The sequence below is a fragment of the Macaca thibetana genome, chromosome 13, assembly GCF_024542745.1.
Source record: "Macaca thibetana thibetana isolate TM-01 chromosome 13, ASM2454274v1, whole genome shotgun sequence".
Taxonomy (NCBI): Eukaryota; Metazoa; Chordata; class Mammalia; order Primates; family Cercopithecidae; genus Macaca; species Macaca thibetana.
The window spans coordinates 102,938,415-102,962,293 of record NC_065590.1 but is presented as its reverse complement, the minus strand read 5'-3'; the positions used below and the strand labels follow the sequence as shown (position 1 = coordinate 102,962,293).

Sequence of the window (23,879 nt, the reverse complement as noted above, 5' to 3'; positions counted from 1 at the left end):
ACAGAGATTTTTTCCCAGAACGGAGTCTGTGGAAACTCCTGTTTTCCCCAAGGAGTCCCAGGCTACCAGAATTTATCCTAGGACCTCTCATGTGTGCATTAAGAATGGCAAGACAAATAATGGAGAAAAAATAATTCAGTTGATTGAGAATGAAAAAGAAAACCTTTTACCAGAAAAACAAGATCCAAGAAGAGAAAAACATAAAGGCCTTTTAAATATCCATATAACTTGAATATCCACTCTTAATTACGCTGAGCACTCTTTAAGAAAATCCTTTTAAATCTCTTGTTACTCTCCTTTAGCCATGCCAAGCAGTGAAGATTTTCAGTTTTTGAACTTTACAAAAAGTAACCTCACAGGTGAAACCAACAAGCCATAATTAGGTTTTGACTTAGCCACAAGTGTACAAGGAATTTTTAAAGGGGTGCTAAGCAGCTTTTGAAATTGTTATTACAGAATTGTGACTGAGACAGTGAAAGAGATTCAACCCAATCAACTCCATTTTATTTCCAGCCCCCAAGCTCTCCTTGCCCAACCCTGGGCATAGGTCAAACCAACTTTGGGAGGAGCCTGGTTTACAGTTTATAGTACAAAACAAAGCTTATAACAGCCTCTTCCTGAGATATACTTCCCTCTTGCCTGGGGACAAGACCAAGAAACTCACCATAAGATGAGAAACCATGGCTTAGGATTCATGCAGCTGGAGGCTACAAGATTTTGACCCTCCCTTAACTGCTCTCAAGATCAGTGCTTAAGATATTTTGTAAACCCTGCCCTTGATGGATTAGCGGGCCCCACCCAAACTGATAAACCTGATTCTGTGGCCCTCACTCAGGAACTGACTTAGAACAAGACAGTCACTGTTGTAAAATGGTGGAGATTAAAACAAAGTATTGCCACATGGTTACTGGTCATGTTTCCAAAGACACGAAACAAGATGGAGGCCCATAGCCAAGTTTGTTACTGACCATTTTGTTGGGCTGGCTTGAATATCAGGCTTACAAGGTTCTGCATTCTAGCCTAAGGTATCCTTTCTTTTGACAGAACCATACACAAAGCACAACAGATTGGCTACAGCTTAAGTCCAACCTCAGAAGTTCTTTTTCATTAATCAAAACTTTTCAGAGAATATAAAGAGTGATCCTTATTATTTGTTTTACTGGTTTGCACAGGGAGAAAGACACCAAAAGCCTGACTGGTTAAAACAAAACAAAACAAAACAAAAATAAATTTAAAAATTTTTAAAAGTCTTTTATTCTTTTGCTGGCATGTGAGGCTTCTGGACTCCCTTCCCCCTAGCTCAGTCCTAAGCCAAGCATTTTAAGGTTTGAGGAAATTAATGTTTCCCATGTTGGAAGAACATGATAAAATTAGATAGGAGCCATTTTTAACCATAAAAGAAGAAAAAATACCATAGAGAAATTTGGGGGTTCTGACTAGAGTTGTCAAGAGGCACTGATTCCCTTCCTACTGGCAATGGTGTTTCCTCTATTTCTTCACCTTCCCTATTTTGTCTTTTCCCTTTTTGCCTACTATAGGAGACACATTACTCATCTCTGAAATTCTCAGCTTCCTGCAGAGCTGCCTGTTTTTCAACCACAGTTAGGATTTGGCTTAGGAACAGCCTAACATCCCTTCATGAGAGGCCAAACACTATGTGCCTAATGGAGAGGATTCCTACACCACTAGGTGGCACTGTTTACCTAGAAATGCCATGTGCTTGCTAGGTCAAGGGTAGAGCGACCTTGACATGCCATGTGCTCTCCAGACCAAGGGCAGAGAGAGAGTTGCAAATGGCATGTGCTTACCAGACCAAGGGCAAAGAGAGACCTAGAAATGCCATGTGCTCTCCAGACCAAGAGCAGAGACAGACCTCACTGTAGGGGGTGGGGAATCACAAAGACAGTATTTGCTTGAGCTATATCCCCAGTTACTATGGCATTCCCTGACCTTGCCTAACAAGATTACTTCCCTGAACTGTAAAACTTCCCACATATTGCATACACAGAGAGGATAGGGGATATGGTGATCATGGACAGGAAAGGAGGAAATTATGATACAAACATTGGAGATCCTGTTGCCAACACCCCATTGGGCAGTTGGAGGCTGGAGTCAGTCTAGAAGCCTTTGGATAACACCAGGGAGTAACCCCAGCCAGAAATTCTCAGTTGCTCCAGGACCTCTTTCAGTCCCATGCAATGACTAAGTCCTCCATGGAAAGAAGCTGGTTCAAATATGGTCAACATGCCCAGTAACTCATGGATGCTGGGAGATTCTCCATATTCTTCCCAGTAAACCTCACATCCAAGTCTTTAAGAATGGCAGCCACAGTAATCATGTTTTTAACTGACTGATGGATGCCTGTTATTGATTTGATTTGGTTCTAAAATGGAGTCTGAGAGCCCCAAAATGAAAGGACAAAGTTGGAGTCCACTCCTCTACTCACTGTTTTGATGAACGTTCTACCTTGGTATCCTGGACGAGCCCCCAGCATAAAGCAGCTACTTTGGGGTATATACCTGGTGTTCTTCATCTCACATCAGAAATTTAGGAAATGGATGCACATGAGGAGTTTAGGAGTGAAGGTTTAATAGGCGGAAGAAAGAGAAAGTAAAACAGCTCTCTCTCTATTGAGAGAGAGGGGATTTCCAACAGAAAAGATCAGCTGGTGGTAGATGTACCAGATTTTATGGTCTGGCTTGAGGAGGTGGTGTCTGATTCACGTAGTGCTCACAGATTAGTTCGATCAAGTGTGATGTTTACATAGTGTGTGGGGAAGACTGGCTGCCCCACCATAATCTTATCAAGCAAATGAACTTTCCTCTTAGCCAGTGCCATCTGGTCTGCTCCTTATTGTATATGTGGCTGACAAAGAGAAGGGAAGATGGAGCAGTCATCTTGAACATGATTGACACAGATGCCAGCATCTATGTCTACAGTCTGAGTTTACAGGCTACTCTTTGTTAGAAAGGAAAATAATTTGGGGCTGCCTTTCACTAAAAGGAAAACCTTGCTGAGGACTTCAGTACCCTCACTATCTGCCTAAGTAATTTCTTCTTAACTCCTGTATCAAAAATATCTTCATTTTATTTCCTTTCTTTTTCTTTATCATGTGACATAAGATTTATTAACTTCATATCAGCACTTAAGTGTTGTTAACTTTATGTAATAGTATTTAGGTTAAGGATTAGTGTGCTTCTGATTGTACAAAAGATAGCTGTATTTTTTGTTAGGCATAGTTATGACCTTATTATCTTTATTTAAAGATTGTGTATGATTTCAGGAGATGTATATAGGTTCAACTTGACAAGGGGTGGATTTGTGATGGTTGATATTGAGTGTCAACTTGATTGGATTGAAGGATGCAAATATTGTTCCTGGTTGTGTCTGTGAGGGTGTTGCCAAAGGAGATTAACATTTGAGTAAGTGGATTAGGAGAGGCAGACCCACCCTCAATCTGGGTGGGCATCATCTAATCAGCTGCTAGTGTGGCTAGAATAAAGCAGGCAGAGCAATGTGGAAGTGCTTGAATTGCTGAGTCTTCCAGGCTTCATCTTTCTCCCGTGCTGGATGCTTCCAGGCCTCAAACATTAGACTCCAAGTTCTTCAGCTTTTGTACTGTTGGACTTACAACAGTAACGTTTGCTAGGGGCTCTTTGGCTTTCAGCCACAGACTGAATAGCTTCCGTACTTTTGAGGTTTTGGCTTCCTTGCTTCTCAGCTTTCAGACAGCCTATTGTGTAACTTCACCTTGTGACTGTTTGAGTCAATATTCCTTAGTAAACTCTCTTTCATTCATACATCTATCCTATTAGTTCTGTCCCTTTAGAGAACCCTGACTAATACAATTGTGGTACATAATTCTTTTATACATTGGTAGATTTGATTTTCTAATATGTTGATGAGGATTTTTGCATCCATGCTCATCAGTGATATCAATCTATAATTTTCTTGTAGTGTCTTTGGTTGTAATATTAGTGTGATGCTGGCTTCATAGAATGAGTTAGGAAATACTCCTATTCCTATCTTATGAGAGTTTATGTAAAAATTGATATAATTTTCTCTTTAAATGTTTGGTCAAATTCACCTATGAGCTAGCTAGGCTGTGTGCTTTCTGTTTGGAAGGTAATTATTGATTCAATTTATTTAATATACATATGTATATTCAGATTATATATTTCTTCGTGTGTGAGTTTTGACAAATTGTCTCTTTTAATAAATTTGTCCATTTCATTTAGGTTAACAAATTTGAGCACATAGACTTATTTATCAAAGCCAACTTTCCTGATTATAAATTTGATAATTGATAATTTCAGCTTTGTTTAGAAAACACACATGCAGCCAGGTGCGGTGGCTTACACCTGTAATCCCAGCACTTTGGGAGGCCAAGACAGGTGGATCACGAGGTCAGGAGATTGAGACCATCCTGGTTAACCCGGTGAAACCCCGTCTCTCCTAAAAATACAACAATAAAAACAGCCGGGCGTGGTGGTGGGCGCCTGTAGTCCCAGCTACTTGGGAGGCTGAGGCGGGAGAGTGACGTGAGCCTGAGAGGCAGAGCTTGCAGTGAGCTGAGATGGCACCACTGCACTCCAGCCTGGGCGACAGAGCGAGACTCCGTCACAAAAAAGAAAACACACACACGTGCATGCACACACACACACACACACCCCCATATGGGTTATTTGTAATTTCTATGACATTTCCTTTAAAGTGGAATGAGACAGGAGATATTACAGAGTTTGGAAAGAAATCCGATTTCAGAAACTTTCTGAATAATACTTATTTCCTTTGGAACTTCCAATGTACGGTGATTTATTTTTTCACTTGCTTTTTCAAATTAAGACTTTACAAAACATTCACTTATATCTCATATAAAAAACTTTTATTGTGATTCTAATTCTTTGGTTTGCATACTATTTTTATCAATTATTTAATTATAGTAAGATATAAAGGTGATACAAACAGTTGAGGAATAAAACAACAACTGACTTTTCTAAGAATAAAACTAACTTGGTGGGAGTTGATGAAAGGAAACATAGGATACAGGGTGGATGGCAGAGCAAGCCGCGTGCCAGGAGTGTAGATCTCAGGCAGTGCAAGAAATGATTCCATATTTCCACATTTTAAAAAGAGGATAATACGTATTTTGAAAGAAATTCAAATATCCATATATACATATACCTACATACATATGTATACAAATATAAATATATATATTTTTCTTAAGCTGTACTATCCAAGAAATATAGTTATTAATTCAAGTAATGTGTTAATAATATTAAAATATTTGTTTTGACTAATTAGATACAAAATATTTTTTATAGCATCTGAAATTTGAGACTTTTTTTGTTTATGGCTCAGAATATAGTCCTACTTAGTAAACATACCATATTTACTACAAGAATGGATAATGCCTGGTGAGTTATAATGTTCTATGAATATCAATTAGGTCTGTATGGTTGACAGTTTTGTTTACTGTTTCTATTCTTTTGATCATTTTTGTCTAGTTCTATCAATTACTGTGAGATGGTATGAAAATACTGTGGTTGTAGAATTGTCTAATGTTGTTGATTTTTGCCACATATTTATTTTTGAGAATCAGTTATTAGTTGCATGCACAATTATGATTTTTTTTCTCTTGTGATTTTATTCTCATATAATTAAAAATGTCCCTTGTTATCTTTGGTAATATTTATTGTCTTAAAATCTACAAATGTAACTACTCTTGCTTTCTTGTACTCACTAGTTTCAAGATTTTTTCCTCCATCCCTTTACTTTCAATGTACCTGTACATTTATATATATAAATTGTGTCCCTTATAAACAATGTGGAGTTGGATCTTGCTTTTTTTACCACTCTCAAAATTGTAGTCTTTTATGTTAGGCCTTTCAAAATTGTCTTATAGGACCCTGAGGTTTTTACTCATTTTGAAAAAAAATATTATGTCTTGCTCTTCCTCAGATTGACTAATTTTGGTTGATTCATCTTTAGGTATACTGGCTTTTCTCTATATCATCTTTACTCTGCTATTAAGTCCATCCAGTGAATTTTTTAAAATTTTAGGTGTATTTTTTACGGTAAAATTTCCAGTTGGTTATCCTTTTTGCTGGGATTTATCTTTTTATCCATTATGAATTTACAAATTTATTTTCCTTCATTTAATTGAGCGTCATTATAATGGTTGCCTTAAAGTCCCTGTCATTGTGAAATAGGGGCTCACACACACTTCTCATTAAGGTTAAACCTATATGTGTATATGTGCATGTGTGTGTAGATGTATATTCCTTTATAAATGTATATATGTCAGTATGTAATTTTATTTTTATATATATGTATATATCTTGCTTCTAGAAATGTATTCTTATACATTCTTATAAATAAAAATATATTTCTATAAAGCAAGATATATACATATGTAAGAATGAATAAAGTATATGTATATAATATATTGTACATTCTTATTTACATATAATATATGCACATACATAGATGTGTATATATACATATATCATATACACATATGTAACTATACAAATATAAATATGTATCTACATATAAATAAATAGCATAAATAGGGTCCATTTTATGAGTCATTCCAGGGTTGGAATATATTGATTATTTTTCCAGTTTCTAATAATTCCAATTTCTGGGTTTTCTTAATGTTGTCATACATTGATAATATTTTCTCTTGAGATGAATTTATATTTTCCTGTATGTTCATATGTCAAATAATTTTGAATTATTTCATGAACATTTTGAATGTGATGTGGTAGGGATTCCAAAATGTTTTATGTTACTCCAAACAGTTTTGGTAGTTTTGCTTCAGGTTGCAATTAGCTTGATTAGAGTCAAACTGGAAATCGCTGGGCCTACAATGAGTGGTGACACAGGTCTCTGTTCAGTACTTGAAGCTTGAACTGCAGCTTTCAGTTTGCCATGTTTGCGTGATTCAGGATCAGCCAGAGACTTAGGCTTAGTTTAAACAAATAATTTGGGGCTCTACTTCTTTCTTTCTAAGTTTCCCTTTATTTTTTGTTGCTTTGGTTGTCCAGCTCTCCTTGACCTGGTTCTTACAGACAGAAAGACAGTGGACATTTTATTAGAGCTCTAGCTCCCCCAACCCAGCCACCTGCCATAAAAGTACCTGCCTATAGGACAACCACAAAAAACAGGGAACTCACTCCCAGCTAATTGCTTGCTCCAAGTTTTGACTATCTCCAAAATCTGGATGCTTTTGTTCAGTCTTCAGGGCATTCAAGAAATTCTTTGCTTTGTGCAGGATTTATAGTTGCAGTTTGTGGGAGGGCAGTGTTGTTAGGCACTCACCATCATATTTCCAACTACTAACAAGGTTTGATTACATCTTTGATATAAGCTAATATTTGGATTTATATTAACATTACAAGATGGCAAACTCTGTTTTAATCATCATCTAAATTCTCAGTATAGGAGTTGTACCAAAAATGCTATATTTATTATTATTACTATGAATATTATTTTACTCATTTGTGTTTTACTCCCATTTTTTGCTTATAGTGATATTTTATAGTATTTACATCTTAAATGGTATACTGTAAGCTCTCATTTCACATAATTAGTTTTCTATTAAGCAAACTAAGTAATCTATAAATTTGATATATGACTATCCATATAAAACAATTTTTCTATTAATTTGTATTTAGTTCTCTTTAAAATGCTCAATATATTTTGGCACATTATATGAAAAGTGTCTTTTATAATCCTGGAATGTAAGTTTACCCTTAAAAAATTGATTTCTTTGCTATTTTTACAATTTTCCATTGCAAATTAAGTTAATCCTCAGTGGCACTTGATTTCAAAATCTAATTATATAATTAAACATCTATATTACTAAGTGATTCCAAATGATATAGGAAGCACATCTTTTGCATGTAATAATTCTGTATTGAGTTTCGAAGTTTTGGACAATGGCATAAATAAGGGAGGATATTCTTGACTTTTACTCTCTTAATGTTGACTGAATTGCTAGCCAGTAAAGAGGATATTGCAGAAATTTCTTAAGTTACTTTTCTGTCATATTCTTATAAATTCTAACTACAATAAAATTTATTTCTTATTTCCTCAGTGAAATCCTAAAGAGGCAAAATCTCATGTATTTCTAGGGATAACATCATAGTATTAGAATAAGTTTTAACTTGAGAGAAAAAATATTTACATACTGAAACCACACACACATACACTTACACACACACATACACACATTGATACTTTCCTTACACACTAAGCATTGCCCTAGAGAGTCAGTGACCTACAGAACTGTTGAATTTTTAGTGAAGAAAGCATTTATGCATCCACAGCTTAAGCAGGGGAGATGGCAAAGCTGAGAATGGCATGATGTAAAGAGTACTGGCAGCCAGGAAATGTTTATAGTTGGAGGGTCCCAGAGTTCAGTCAAAAGTTACCTGAAAGCCATCTGCAGAGGCAAAGGAAGAGATAAATCATTCCCTGGGGAACAGAATGACAGGGCCAAATATTGAAGAGCAGAATAATTTTTATATACTTTTAAACTTGAACTTAAAAACTGTATTTTAGAAATATCTTTATAAAACAATAATTGATCTCTAACACCATTATGAGGTATAATGTTTCAATTTTTAATTCATCATCTACTATTGGATGTTCAGAAAATTTACCATTTTTGTTTTAGCTTAAAGAGGTCGTAGAGATTATCCATGGCTCCAAACTGCCACTGAAATTAGTCTTTTGTGACCTGATACCACAATTTATTCTTTACATCTTGCAGGAAATGAATTAAACCAATGGACATATGTTGATTTACTCACTATGTTTGCTTTAGCTCTGTCATATGGTTTTATGTTTAATGTGTACTAAATATATTTTTATTTATATAATTGGTCACCATCTGATCTATTGGCTTTTTTCCCTCTCATTTTATATGCATTTGTTATCTAGCAAGGCTTGTGTTTTTGTTTACATGTTTATCTTTATAATAACATATTTATGTAACACTCTAGGTCCCCTCTTATTTGTCTGTTTTCAATTGGTTTCCTATTGTAAACAATAATAAAATTCTTTACTAACCTCTTTCCCTCTCTCCTCTCCTTTCTGACATGGCACCCCCTAACATCTCCTCTCTCTCTTAATTAATTGATTATTAATTATATAAGTATAAAATTACTTAATAATTTAATATTATTTTCTGCCACTTTCCATAACACTCTCCATGAACTAAACTAATTTTTATATGTTGTCATTCCCCTCCAATTTTGATAATCACATTGCATCTATCTTGTCAGAGAATAGAGCCCTTACATACTGTATCACATAATGTATGATTACCCTTTAATGATTGTATTACACTAATTGCAAGTTTGCCACTCGCTTACAGCCATTATGCTTTCACCTGCCCTTTCCTTTGCTGTTTAATGCTCTTTGTCTATCAGCTTACATCACAGAGGCTCAGGGCAGCAACATTTTCTGAGTTGATGTATCCTTACAGTAGTTTGTCTACACCCATGAGGTCCATTTGGCTGGGTATAAAATTTTTAGCTCGTAGTTTTTCTTTTCAGGTATTTGAAACATCTTACAACATTGTCTTCTGTCATTAAATGTTTATGTTGAAAATTCCGATTACAATTTTAGTTTTCTCTCTTATGAATGACTTGGCTGTGTGTTTTGATTTATTGAGGATTTCTTTTCAATTAATTAAAGTTCAGTAGTTTTAGGTGAATATCTGTTAGTGATATCCCTTATGGTTAGGTTTCCCAATGAATATGGAAGCCCTTTCAATATGAAATTATGTCTTGAAAATAAAACCTTTAGAAACGTTTTATTGTATTTCTGTTTCTTTGCTTTGGTTTCCTTCTTCATTGACTTTTTCTACAAGTATAAATTATCTTCTTTGCTTCTCTTCTATAGCAACTTTCTTTTGACTTTAAAAATATTTTAAATTTATTTAGAATATGTTTTTTTATCCTATCTCTAAATTTTAATATGTATCAATTGTGTTTATTGACTCTTGTATTACTACTATTTTACCCATCATTTCTGGCAAAAATATCCGTTTATTTTAAATTATTTCCTCAGTGCATCTCTCTGTCTTCTCAAATCTGTTTATGCAATCATATCATTTTTTAGTTTTTCTAAATAATCTTAGTTATGTCATTTTTACAGCTTCTGTTTTTCAATTTTTCTTTAGGAATATTATCTTACACTTTTCATCTGTTTTGTGGGCATGCCTTTATAGTGTGTTATCATGGTAGGGTTTTTATTTTCTACACCTCAATTTTCGTATAGTTGTTGTTTAAAATGATTTTTTAAAAATAAAGGACAAGCATGCCAGAGGTACCTAGTCTAGCTTCACATGTGGGAGCTCCCTCTCGTTTTGTTTTTCTGCTGTGATAAAAAAAACACTGTGGCCACTTAGGTTGCTTCTACCTTGTGGCTGTTGTGAATATTGCTGCTGTGAACATTTGTGTGCAAATATCTCTTCACAACTGCTTTTCATTCCTTTGTGTATACATTCAGAGGTAGAATTGCTGAATCTTTTGGTACACATGAATAGATAAACACAATATGTGATATATATATGTATGCATATTGTTTGTCCTTTACAATAAAGGACATCCTGACACATGCTACAATATAGATGAACCTTGAGGACATTCTGGTAAGTAAAAAAGCCAGACATAAAAGGACAAATACTGTGTGATTCCACTCTTCTGTGATACTTGGGTCAAATTCATAAGGACAGAAAGTAGAATGGCAGTTGCTGGATGCTGAGGAAAGCAGGGAATGGGGAGTTACTGTTTAATGAGTAAGAAGTTTCAGTTCTGTAAGAGAAAAGATTCTGTGAATAGATGATGGTGATGGTGGTACAACAGTGTAAATGCACTTAATGCCACTGAACTGCACACTTAAGATGGTAAACCTTAGTTATGCATATTTTACCACAACTTAAAAAATAAATTTAAAAATATTGTGGTGATATGGTTTGGCTGTGTCCCCATCTAAATCTCATCTTGTAACTCCCATAATCCCCACGTGTTGTGGGAGGGACCTGGTGGGAGATAACTGAATCACAGGGGTGGGTCTTTCCTGTGCCATTCTTGTGATAGTGATGAGTCTCACGAGAGCTGATGGTTTTTAAAATGAGCGTTTCCCTGCACAAGCTCTCTTCTCTGCCACCATATGAGATGTGCCTTTCACCTTCCACTGTGACTGTGAGGCCTCCCCAGCCATGTGGAACTGTAAGTCCTATAAACCTTTTTCTTTTGTAAATTGCCCAGTCTCGGATATGTCTTTACCAGCAGCATGAAAACAGACGAATACAGGTGGCATCCATTCTGAGATCCACCTCTGCTGTTCCAAATGCCTTTTATCTTCACTGTTCTTTGTATACATTGCCCTTGTCCTGCTTGGTTTCGATTCCACTCCCAGCAGTTTCTCCACAAAGTGAGATTTGTCCCAGGAATTAGTCTCACAGCCCACTCCACGTTTCTCCTGCGGCTCTCAGCATGGACTGCGGAGTTTACCTGTGTGTCTGACAGGAGTTTAGGCTGGTGTGAATCTGTTTCCTTCCTCTGCTTTCTACTGCATGGTTTCTGACCACATAGGTTGTGAAATTGTGGAGATTTGCCTCATCTGCTCCTATTTGGAGTTCATATGGATGCCTTATCCCCTCATTTTATTGTAGATGTTGCCTGTTGGTTTTGGGTTTTACCATCCTAGTAATTGCCTCCTTTTACGTATTGATTTGGGAAGATTCATAACTGTGTCCCCACAAACATTGTCCTAGGTAAGCCTTTCATTTTGGTCATTCTTTTTCTTTGATTTCTCTTTTTGTCATCTTTCTTTATCTTTCTTCTATCCTGTCTATCAGCTTAAAAAACACAAGAGTAAAATCAGAGAAACAAATCTTAACATAATGAATTGATAAAACAGGAATATTTTTTGAAAGCTTTCCTTAAAGCATCTTCCCTAAACTTGCAAAATCTCTATACCTCCTGTCTTCTAGAATAAAAACGTTTGCTGTTTAGGACAATGATCTTGATTTATTAGATATGTGAGTTTTTAAATTAGATTTGGTAAGGAAAGTTGACTTATTTACACCTTTCCTTCAATAGCACGAATTAAAACAATGTTGTAAGTTCCATTTTTATTTAACTAAAAAGTATTCCTTAAGCATCCTGATCAAGATTGCTTGTGTATTTGGTAGTAGTAAGTGACTATCCTATACAGCTCACCTGTGACTAAATTTAAGCTTCATTTTTCTTTTTCTTCCAGCTCCTCCTTTGCTGGATGCCCTCAGTCCCTGCCCTTGTTCCCTGCATTCCCCGGCTCCTCCCAACCCTGTCATATGCTGTGTGGTCTGGAACACTGATTTCCTCACAGAGGTGCCCCGTGCATTTTATCAGGAACAGAAATCACTTTGTCTTTTCCAGTGCTGCTTTCAATAAATGGATGAAGACGCTGGACTGGTAAAATGTCAGTTCTCTTAAAGAATAAATTCTAAAGATGAAAACCACATTTAACAATTATAGAAGGTTTCTGTTTTTTCATTTTTTCTAGCTGGTTCAACTTTGTTCACTGTGAAATTAGTGTGTAAATTAAAATGTCTGTTTCTCTTTGTTTTAGCTGAGTTAATGCTATTCAAAATTGTCTTACAGATATTTAGAAATAATAGCACTTTTGCACATCATTTATGGAAGCATTTAATGCAAACTAATCTAGCTATTATCATCTGGAGCTGTAGGCTATAGATTGTGGTGGACCTTTTTGAAAGGACTGGCAAATCTCTTTTATCAATGTAGAGGGACTTATAGTAAAGTGAGACATTAAGATTCATGGGATTCCTGCCCTACTTTTGCTGAACCTGCTCAGCATACAATCCATAAATTAAATTATTTGGACACATGTGAAAGAGCAAGCGTCAGGAACAAAAAGGACAACAAAATGATGGTGTTAGCCTAATTGCTGCACAGTCCAGACACAGCTCAGAATTGCTGTGAAGAGAGCCAAGAGCCTTTAGAAGGACCGTGGGAAGAATACTCTCTCACTTTCCACTTTCTCTCCTCTCAAACTCTCTTCTCTCTCATACACACACACACACTACAAACTACAAACACCCGCTTTGCTGCTGCATTTAAAAATGCCAAACTGTAGTTTGCAGTGTGTTTTGTTCTAAAAGCAGCTGACTTTTGGAGAGAAATTGTGGAAAAGAAAAGGTATTCATAGTTGAAAAGTTAACTAGACAAGTCTTACGACATCAAATATTGCCTGTTTCTCTTGGACACATTTGTCTGTATCTTCAAGGCAAAAAGCCCCACAAACAAGTTCCGTTGTTTTTCTACCAAAACATCAACACTGAATTATCCTGACTCCAGTCTTCGGAGTGAGGTCACCCTTGTCAAACTGCAGTATTCTATTTTCATTTTTCCTACTCCGTTTTTCACACCAGGACGTATACCCTAAACTCAGGAGCAACTCACGTTGGTGCTGGATACATGAATGCCCTTGTTTATAGACCTGTAATGAATGTCATAGTGACTCTTTAGAGTTTTCGCTCATCTGATAAAGCAGTTCAGGAAATCCATGGAAATTTTTTTCTCTACCCATTTTCCTATGCAAATAAATGTGTTTTATATATATATTTTAGAGTGTATTTCTAGAAGTAGACCCTGTTTTTTTTTAATCTAGAAATTGACCAGGCGTGGTGGCTCACGCCTATAATCCTAGTACTTTGGGAGGCCAAGGCAGGCGGATCACCTGAGGTCAGGAGTTCAAGACCAACCTGGCCAAAATGGTGAAACCCCATCTCTACTAAAAGTACAAAAAAAAAAAAATTAGCTGGGTGTGGTGTCGAGTGCCTGTAATCCCAGCTACTGGGGAGGCTGAGGCAGGAGAATCGCTTGAACCTGGGAGGCAGAGGTTGCAGTTGCAGTGAGCCAAGATCATGCCATTGCATTCCAGTGTAGGTGACAAGAGCAAGACTCCGTCTCAAAATAAATAAATAAATACATAAATAAATAAACAAATAAAAATCAAAACAAAAATAAATTCTAGGAAATACCTGCCACCGGTCACCAATAGTTTCCTTGATCATTAAAGCAGTGATGAGGAAGTGGGGCCCCAGCACCCTTATATCCACACTTGTACCTAGTCCTGCAAACCCTGGGCTTCAGAAGAAAGGAAAAGGTGGCCTGTGGTTTATGACTATTATTAGCATGTGGAAGACGCCAGTGGTCACAGAAGGAGTCGATAGTCAAAATCATGGCTCCTGGAAGCTTTCCAAAGTGGCCAGGCTTCCAAGTATTATTCATTTTTTTTGTTTGTTTTGGGCATAATATTAGCCTAAAAAGGATACAAGGAAATCCCGCGAATACAGATTTATCTGTGGTTTGTTTCCCAAATACAGGAGACAGTAAGCCCTACTCATACAGGTGAGTGGCTGCTAAAACAATGCCAGGACCTTGAGGAAAGGAAGCATCACACAACTGCACTTTAGATCCTCGGCCGCTCTGCTTGCCTTGCTGGGATGGAATTCTCACCTGTAGACTTGGGTCCTTGTGGTGTGCTGTGGGCAGGGAGCCGCCGTGAGATCCCATGGGTTGGTATGGGAAATAGGTGTCATCTGCACAGGATCACAGGCTTTTCCCTCCGCTTTCTACCTTCTTGAAATATAGGTTGTGTTGTAATTTAAAAAATACAAAACCATATAAGATTATTACTGGATTCTTAACAACTGTCATCATCTGTTTTCTCAATCAATAGTTGCTAAAAATGTAGGTATTATTTTGTGGAGCTTGTGACCTTTTTAATGCCTTAAATCTTCCCTCACGCTCAGGAAAGTCTGAAAATTGGAGTTTAGAATGTGGAGCCTTGAGAAGGTGCAGGGGGCCTCCTGTGCATGCCCTGGGATTCCCCCGGACTCCGATTGGTTGTTGTTGCCAGGCTGCAAGGAGGAAGGAGGAGGAGGGTCCTGCAGGGTCTCTGAGGCGAGCTGGCAATTTTGCACCCAGCTATGTTTTGTTTTGTCTGGTTTGCGAAAGAGCTCAAGGGTGTACTTTCTAGACATGTGCTCTTGATTGGTGAGCTTGAAACTTTTTATGGCAGGAAGAAGTTAATGAGCTAGGGCATTCGGAGGTTTGCATAAACCCCTTTTCTTGCCTTTAAGAAATTAAAATGTCTTTTTACTTCAGGCTGAAATTGACGAATATTAAGGCATCACAGGATCCTTTTAAATGATAGTTTAATGTTTGCACGTGACAATTGACCATACTATTTTCTGTGTGGAAATGAATGAAATCTATACAATTGTGTGATTTGGACACACCTGAGCTTACAATGCCCTCATTAAATATGTACCTTACAAATCCATACCAGATACTTCAGCTGTTTTTCATAAATTAGCTCTAGTCAAATAATAACAAAACTTCCTCTCTTTTTAATAGAAAAAAGATGTCTGCTCTCAGGACACTCTGAAAACCGCCTCCCCCTTCAGTGTGTTTTGTTTCCTGTCTGCACAGTTTAATCCCCAGAAGGATGCTAGCTAAGATACCTGGGCCACCCCATCTTTTCATCAAATTATTGTGAGCGCTTCCATTCTAAACAGTGGAGTCTACAGAACACAACAATATTAATTTAGAAATGTGAGCACTACCGTTTTTCTGTTTGTTTTTTGTTACAACATCATGCTAGTTGTTTGGGCTCATTTGGTAGGTCATCTTGATCTTCTCTTTTTCTTTTCCAAAGCGATAGGCTGGCTCTCTGTGAGGCTGCAGTGTTAGCACCCCCCACACCTGGCCAGCTGCCTGTTTGGCACTGAGCCTGCGGGTACAGGGATGGAAGTGTGCTGCTGGCAATTCCACTAGCGGGAATCAGAAACTCGCCGGCACTATTTCGCATCCAGCTTCTCGATTCATTCCACAGATTAATTCCTTGACTTGATTCAATGGGAATTGATTTATATTAAGGGCCTAATACTTTGCTATATACTTGGGTGAAATTAGAAAGAAAAGAGTCAGAGGGTGCTTGAACCTGGGCTGCTGCAAAGATGTGTCTTGTCGATTTGACCACAAGGACCTGGACCAGCGTAGAAAGTCCTTTTTGGGCTCCGGAGTCAGAAAGGCTGTCTTTTGAATTCTCTATTTGTTACTAAACGGCCGTGGAGTCTTGGTGGCAAAATATTTAACTTCTGTAGACCTCGGTTTTCTTGTCTATAAAATATACATTATAACAGCACTTATTTCACTAGATTGCTGTGAGAATTAAGTGATTTGATTTAAAGTATTTATTCATTCGACAATGATTGTGTGCCTCCTGTTCTCACGATGCAGTTCTGGGCACTGGGAACAAATTACTGAAGACACACTCCTCTCCCTGCCTTTCCAGACTTGTCTTTTCTCTGGGGTAAGGGAGAAGGGAGGAAATAAAAATAAACAAATAAATACATTTTCTTTAATTTTTTTTTTTTTTTTTTTGACACAGTGACTCACTGATGCCCAGGCCAGAGTGCAGTGGTGCAATCATGGCTCACTGCAACTTCCACCTCTCTGGCTCAAGCAATCCTTCCACTTCGGCCTCTCCAGCAGCTGGGACCGCAGTTGTGTGCCCCCATGCGAGGCTAATTTTTGTGTGTTTTTGTAGAGAACAGGGTTCACCATGTTGCCCAGGCTGGTCTCCAACTCCTGGACTCAAGTGATTCACCCACCTTGGCCTCCTAAAGCACTGGGATTACAGGGATGAGCCACTGCGCCCCGCTCCATACAACAACTTTCTAAAAATTTTGAGCAGCAGGAGAATAAAAGGAAAATGGAATAGGGTATATTGAGACTGAAAACATGTGGGGGAAGCCAATTCCAATTTTCAATGGGCTTGTCCAGTGAGGCCTCCTCTAAAGACTGACATTTGAGTATAGACAGAAGGAGAGGAGAGGAGAGAGGCAGCCACGGGCACGGCCGGGGCAGAGCAGCACTGATGAGGCCGTGAGATGGGAGCAGCAGAAAGGCCTGCAGGGTCCAGGGGCAGAGCAGCCATGAGCAGGTCCAGGAGGTAATGGGGTGGGGGCACTGGAATGACTTGCTTGTTTTTTCTTTCTGGTGCTTTTTCTTTTTCTCCAATTAATTTTTCTACTCCCTCTTGTTTCCCTTGAGTACTTCTCTTTCATCCTTGAGCACAATTGTGTTTTTCTTCAGTAAGTTCCTACCACTCTAAGTATCAGGTGCAAGCTAGGTATGTTTTTTTCATGGGGAAAAAAAACACAGCTGTGAAAGCCATTACCTTCTTAGCTTCATAAGCATCTCCAGGGGAGGGTTTTGTTTAGCATCTTTGTATGTTGCTCAGCTTTGCGGTGCTTCACAAAGGGCAGGTACACAGCGAACGCTGGTGAACTGGGTTTAATTTTCCTTAACAGAGAAAAGCATTTCTTACTTGCTAAAAGTACATAAGTTTAAATGATAATTTTAATCGATAATGAAATAATATTATTTCAAATGAGGTAAAAGCACCCTTTTCATTTTTGAGGGAATCTCAACTATTCCCAGTGCGTCTGAGTCTTTCAAAAGGGAGGTGCAAATGCACGTGTGCACCCACTGGATTCACGTCTCAGGGAAAATCTATTTGCCCTTGAATTTCATGCAAATCAATAAAATAATGTCAAGTGCATTTTTTTTTTTTTTTTTTTTTTTGAGATGGAGTCTCACTCTGTCACTCAGGTTGGAGTGCAGTGGTGCAATCTTGGCTCACTGCAACTTCCACCTCCTGGGTTCAGGCAATTCTTCTGCCTCAGCCTCCTGAGTAGCTGGGATTACAGGTGCCTGCCACCATGCCCAGCTAATTTTTGTATTTTTAGTAGAGACAGGGTTTCACCATGTTGGCCAGGCTGGTCTTGAACTCCTGGCCTCAAGCAATCTGCTGACCTTGGCCTCCCAAAATGCTGGGATTACAGGTGTGAGCCACCACACCTGGCTTTAAGCGCATTTTTTTATTTCACTGGGAGCATCTGAAATGTGCCTGGACTTCATGAGACAAATATTTCTGAGTTTCCATAGTCAAATGTTGCTTTAAACCTTTGTTCACTTGCATTTTAGCATCACTCTAGTTGGAAGAATTAGAAATTAGAAGTATGCAGGACTTAGGGATGCCCCCCCTAAAAAGATAATCAGTTTTACTAAGGGGTGGAAATAATATTGTCCTATAAGCAAAACTGAGAGAATGCTATGTAGTTCTAGAAATTCCTGAGTGATTAGACATTACGGAAGTATTTACTTTTTTTTAATTATACTTTAAGTTCTGGGATAGATGTGCAGAATGTGCAGGTTTGTTACATAGGTATACACGTTCCATGGTGGTTTGCTGCACCCATCAACCTGTCATCTACATTAGGTATTTCTCCTAATGCTATCCCTCCCCTTGCTCCCCACCCCCTGACAGGCCCCAGTGTATGATGTTCCCCTCCCTGTGTCCATGTGTTCTCATTGTTCAACTCCCACTTATAAGTCCCTATAAGCAAAACTGAGAGAGCTCTATGTAGTTCTAGAAATTCCAGAATTATTAGACATTACAGAATTATTTACTTATTAACATTCACCAATGCGAGTATACATTATCACATTTGTTAGGATAACAAATGGAAGGTGGAAACATTATTATATAGACATATATAAAAGTTATTTGAAAAAGTTCCACACGTTTCATTATTCAAAAAAAAAAAAAGTCTTGGCAAGGTCTTAATAGAAGAAAACTTTCTCATGCAGATAAAAAGTATTCATTTTAAAACTTATATTCAAAATTTCATCATTAGCACTGGCAACTTAGAATTGATCACATTAAACTCAGCAATAATACAAACATGCCTATTATCCCTGCTTCTATTAAAGTTTATACTGATTTAACAAGGCAAAAGTAAAAAGCAATATAAGAATTAGATATGAGAGAATAAAATGTCTTTTTATGCAAGTGCTGATTGTCTATAGACAGATACAAAGTAATCAAATTGGCCTCCAGCACCTTTGCTGAGAGTGAGGCCAATACAAAAATCAATAGTTGCTTTATACACTAGTAATAGTTGCTTTATACACTGTAACAAAGATCCCATTCATGGTTTCAACAATATTTATACAGCTCTAGATATAAAACTACCAAATATGTGCAAAATCTTTACAGAGAAAATAATAAAATATGGCTGAATATTTGACTACTCATTCCACTTTCATAGCTAGAAACAGTTTACCTTAAATCTATTAATACTTCCTAAGTCAGCCTTCTGATTCCATTAAATTGTGATGGAAATCTAAAACAAGTGTTTCATAGATCTTTGTAAACTAATCCTCACATTCACAGGGAAGAGCAGAATGGGAGGGATAGTTAGGAAACTGAAGGATTACAGGGGTGAGGAATTTGCCCTTCTAGCTATTGAGCTTTATGATAAGTCCCTAGTAATTGCTGTATTATTGCAGAAAAGGAAACACACAACAATGAACAGAATACAGAGCTTAGAATTAGACCACATAAGTATCCTAGAGTTGCAATGACAAAGTACCAAAAACTAGGTGTCTTAAAACAACACAATGTATTGCTTCACAGTTCTGGAAAATAGAAGTCCCAAATCAGCGACTCAGCAGAGCCACGTGATATGGTTTGGCTGTGTCCCCACCCAAATCTCATCTTGAATTCCCACGTGTTATGGGAGGGACCCAGTGGGAGGTAATTGAATCATGGGGGCAGGTCTTTCCCATGCTATTCTCATGACAGTGAATAAGTCTCATGAGAGCTGATGGTTTTATAAGGGGGAATTTCCCTGCACAAGCTCGCTCTCTTTGCCTGCTGCCATCTATGTAGGACATGATTTGCTCTTCCTTGCCTTCCACCATGATTGTGAGGCTTCCCCAGCTACGTGGAACAGTAAGATCATTAAACCTCTTTCTTTCATAAATTGCCCAGTCTTGGATATGTCTTTATCAGCAATGTGAAAACAGACTAATACACCATGCACCCTCTGAAGGCTCTAGGGAAGAACTGTCTTTACCCCTTCTAGTTTCTGGTGGTGACTGGCAGCCTTTGGCATTCCTTGGCCTGTAGACACATCACTGCTATCTCTACTTCCATTGTCACATGGCTTTCTTCCCTATGTGCCTGTGAGACCGAATTTGGGTCCTAATGCAGTATGTCTGGATCTTAATATGATTACATCTGCAAAGACCCTGCTGTGGTTTAAATGTATGTTCTCTCCAAAATTCTAGTTCAAATGTAATTCCCATTATAGTAGTATTAACAGGTAGAGCCATTTAGAAAGTGATTAAGTCATGCGGGCAGAGCCTAGATTAATGCCCTTATAAAAGAGGTTTCATAGAGTTCCCCTCTCTTGCCCTTCTGCTCGTTGCCATGTGAGGACACGGCCTGATCCCTCTGGCAGATGCAGCCACAAGGCACCATCTTGGAAGTAGCAATAAAGCCCTCACCAGACACTGAACCTGCTGGTGCCGGGATCCTGGACCCCCCCCCCAGCCTCCAGAAGTGTGGGAAATACATTTCTATTCTTTATCGATTACGTAGCCTGTGGTATTTTGTTGTAATGCAAAGGGACTAAGACATTAAAGTCACATTCGCAGACACCAGAGATTGTGACTTGAACCTATCTTTTTGGGAAACACAATTAATCTACAACACAGACTCGTGTGTATACAGCATGAATTCAAAAAAGATCACTTTGTATGTCTGTGGGAAAAGGCTGGCTAGTCAATAAAATAAATAGTGCTGGAAAATTCTGTTGCAATATATGTCAAGAACATGAGGATGCTTACCCAAGAGCACATTCCCCAGGGAAGAAACAGCATTTATTGGGGAAATCTTACATAGGCATGGTGCCCCCACCGTGGGGCAGTGCATGGGGTTCCATCGTGGCCAACCATGAAACGTGATGAGGCTACTGGCTGTGGAAGGCAAAAGATGCATGGTTAGGAGAAACCCTTTGCTGGGGTGATCAGGAGCTGGGCCCCATGTCTAGGGTATAATTGTATGGCATGGCACACACATGATCTTTATCCCTGCTCCACTACCTCAATGCTTTCTCAGGTACAGATAACAATCCTGCTCAGAAGATAAACTCCCCTGAATGAAATTAGTCCTGGACAAGTGAGCCCTTGCCTCTCAATAAGAAAAAAATGAAATTAAATTCCTACTTAACATTATACTGAAATGAATTACAAGGAAATTACTGACTGAAATGTGAGTGGCAAAACTTTAAAACTTTCAGAAAGTATAAGCAAATATCTTAACATCCATCTGAACATCAGAAAACGTGTTTCCTACAGGTGATGAAAGGGCAGTGTCAATGTTATGCAATTCAGGACTAAAGCCAGGGCAGCCTGTTCAAGGTCAGTTACACGGTTAGTGCACAGAAGGCACCATGAGGTCATCTAGTCCATGCACTTGTCTACCACATGGGGCTTCCAATTTATGCCAGGACATCCAGAGTCATCAGAATTACACTCCTCAAGGGAACTTGTTCCTATATAAAAAATCTCTGATGATTCAGAACTTCCTTTTACTGAACTGAAACTTGCTTCAAGTTGTCCTCCAATCAAAGCTTTTTGAATCTCTACATGTGTCAGGAAATATGATGAACAAGATGTGTTCCCTGTCCTTAAGAGGCACTCATATTAGCAGGAGAGACAGATATATAAGGAGGTAAATTACCCATAAAGTGTTGTAGGAAGCAATAGAAATCTCTGGAAAACAGGAAGAGAGTCTGGATATTAATTAAATCAGAGAAGATCCATGGAGGAGGCAATATTTATGGTAGCTTATGAAAGGTAAATAAGAACACTGCAATTGTGTGTGGGGGGGTGTGCACGCGTGTGCACACATGTGCGTGTGTACAGGGTGGTAAAAATGGATTTTCAAATATATTGTCCCAATAAAACCTTCAGATATTTGAAGGCAGTCATCAAGTTCCTGGAGATCTTGACATTGTAAACCAATCATGGCAATTCAAAAACTACAACTTTTTACTATCTTCATCTTAAACACTCCTTCTTTGAACTATGACTCATGTGATTTGATTTTTTAAGCATCTTTATTTTCTGAAAATACATAAACTCTCATTTTCCAAATTTAAAATTGCACTAGAAAAAATTATAAAGGAAGAAAAGGATTCCTCTAACTGCTCTGATCTGTTATAGTGTGGACTGGGGTTGGCACATCCCAGCTTGCAGGAGCTCATCATGTCTGCCTTTTCCCAAGTCCACGTTCAGTGATGTCGCTGAAGTAGGCCATGGGCAGTATCACACTGGAAATTAGCACACACTACAAATTAGAGCTTCTTTACCTGCACACCACCGCTAGATAGAGTGGCGCTATGGCTCCCTCAGGTTATACACTTGACTTCCTTGAACACAATGTAAGATAACATAATCCGTTTTGTGAAGTTTCTTCACAATGTTCAGTGTTGACTCAAATTGAATTTCCTGTCAAGTAAGTAGTTTTTTTCTTTTCTCTCTCTGTTTCTTCGGTATTAGTCAGCCTTTAGATTAGGCAAATGTTCTAAATAAAGGGAAAAAAAATCACCTGCAATTGTTGATTCATTTCAGATCTGTCTGCTGCTTCTTTAGATTTTATTTTTAACTAAATTATACATGCTTATAGTTTAATCACTTAGTGGTATAAGTCTTTAAAGAAAACTCTGCAATTTCCTACTCCCTTCTGTTTTCCCTGCACTGGAGGCAAATTTTTAGTGGATTCCTTGGGCATTAATCTATGTATTTCTATTGCTTTGGCATGAATTATGTCTCCTCTAAATTCATATGTTGAAACCCTTACCCTAAGTGTGACTGTATTGGAGATTGAGCCTTTAAGAAAATAATTAAGTTTAAATGAGGTCATAAGAGTAAAACCTTAACCAAATAGGGCTGGTGTCCTTATAAGAAGAGGAAGAGATAGCAGAGCTGCTCTCTCTGCCATGTGAGGACAGTGAGGGGCACCCATCTGAGAGCCAGGAAGAGAGTCCTTGCCAGGAGGCATATTGGCTAACACCTTGGTTTTGGACTTCTCACACTCCAGAAAATAAATTTTTGTTGTTTAAAACACCCAGTCGGTAGAATTCTGTTATGGCATCGTGAGCCAATGAAAACATCTATGAAACATGATTCTTTGGCCATTTCTCATTTTTCCAGTTTTAGAAACTGTATTAGTCCATTCTCTCACTGCTAATAAAGACACACCCCAAACTGGGTAATTTATAAAGGAAAGAGGTTTAACTGACTCACAGTTCTGCAGGGTTTGGGAGGCCTCAGGAAACTTACAATCATGGCGGAAAGGTAAGCAAACACATTGTTGTTCACATGGTGGCAGCAAGGAGACGTGCAGAGAGAAGTTGGGGAAAGCACCTGATAAAACCATCAGATCTCAGGAGAACTAACTCACAATCATGAGAACAACATGGAGGTAACTGCCCCCATGATTCAATTACCTGCCACTGAGTCCCTCCCATGATACATGGGAATTATGGGAACTACAGTTTAAGATGAGATTTGGGTGGGGATACAGCTAAATCATATTATTCTGCGCCTGGCCCCTCCCTCATCTCATGTTCTCACAATTCAACACACAATCATGCCCTTACAACAGTCCCCCAAAGTTTTAACTCATTCCGGCTTTAACTCAAATGTCCAAGTCCAGTCTCGTCTGAGACAAGGCAAGTCCCTTCCACCTATGAGCCTGTAAAATCAAAAGTAAATTAGTTGCTTCCTAGGTACAGTGGAGGTACAGGCATTGAGTAAATACACCCATTCCAAATGGGATAAATTGGCCAAAACAGAGGGGCCACAGGCCCCCCAGAAGTTCAAAATCCAATAGGACAGTCATTAAACCTTAAAGTT

The 23,879-nt window shown here is 38.2% G+C and overlaps 1 protein-coding gene across 9 annotated transcripts in view; it reads right to left on the bottom strand.

The window, feature by feature from the left end:
* ADI1 (acireductone dioxygenase 1) overlaps positions 1-23,879 on the bottom strand; it is an 847,802-nt gene that overhangs the window by 669,666 nt on the left and 154,257 nt on the right. The window contains exon 1 of one of the 9 annotated variants that reach the window (XM_050754066.1): positions 18,146-18,149. The exons of the other annotated variants lie outside the window; for them this stretch is intronic. The gene's annotated coding sequence lies outside the window, so the exon portion shown is untranslated. Of the gene's footprint in view, positions 1-18,145; positions 18,150-23,879 lie in introns of those variants that run through there. 9 annotated transcript variants of the gene reach the window in all.